The following is a 415-nucleotide window of genomic DNA, read 5'->3' on the forward strand; positions in this document are numbered from 1 at the left end:
CGCGTAATATAAATTCACGCTGAGGCATATCCCAATGTAATATCAGCACTTCCACAATATGCCCCGTTCATTCACAATTTCAAGAATCATACTTCACAATATCATATATATAAAAATTATAATATAATATTGTGTTTTATTTAACAACGTGGTGTTACAATAACATCGCACGTCGTTTCTTTTCTCTCACTTTTACAAACTCAAAGCTCATCATACGAAACGTGTCGTATTGCAAGCCACCAAGAACTATTCGACACGCCCGTACGCCCTAGGGATTTATATATCCTTAGGTGTTAGAAAGGCCCGATCGCTCGAGGCTAAAAGTTGATGCTCAGTCGTACAAGTACACATGGCAAAAGCCATACATACAGGTCACCAGCGTCCCCCTATAGGTCGCTTTGCCGCTCAAGAGCCA

Source organism: Apis cerana, unplaced genomic scaffold (genome assembly GCF_029169275.1).
Source record: "Apis cerana isolate GH-2021 unplaced genomic scaffold, AcerK_1.0 Chr0_AcerK, whole genome shotgun sequence".
NCBI classification, from domain to species: Eukaryota; Metazoa; Arthropoda; class Insecta; order Hymenoptera; family Apidae; genus Apis; species Apis cerana.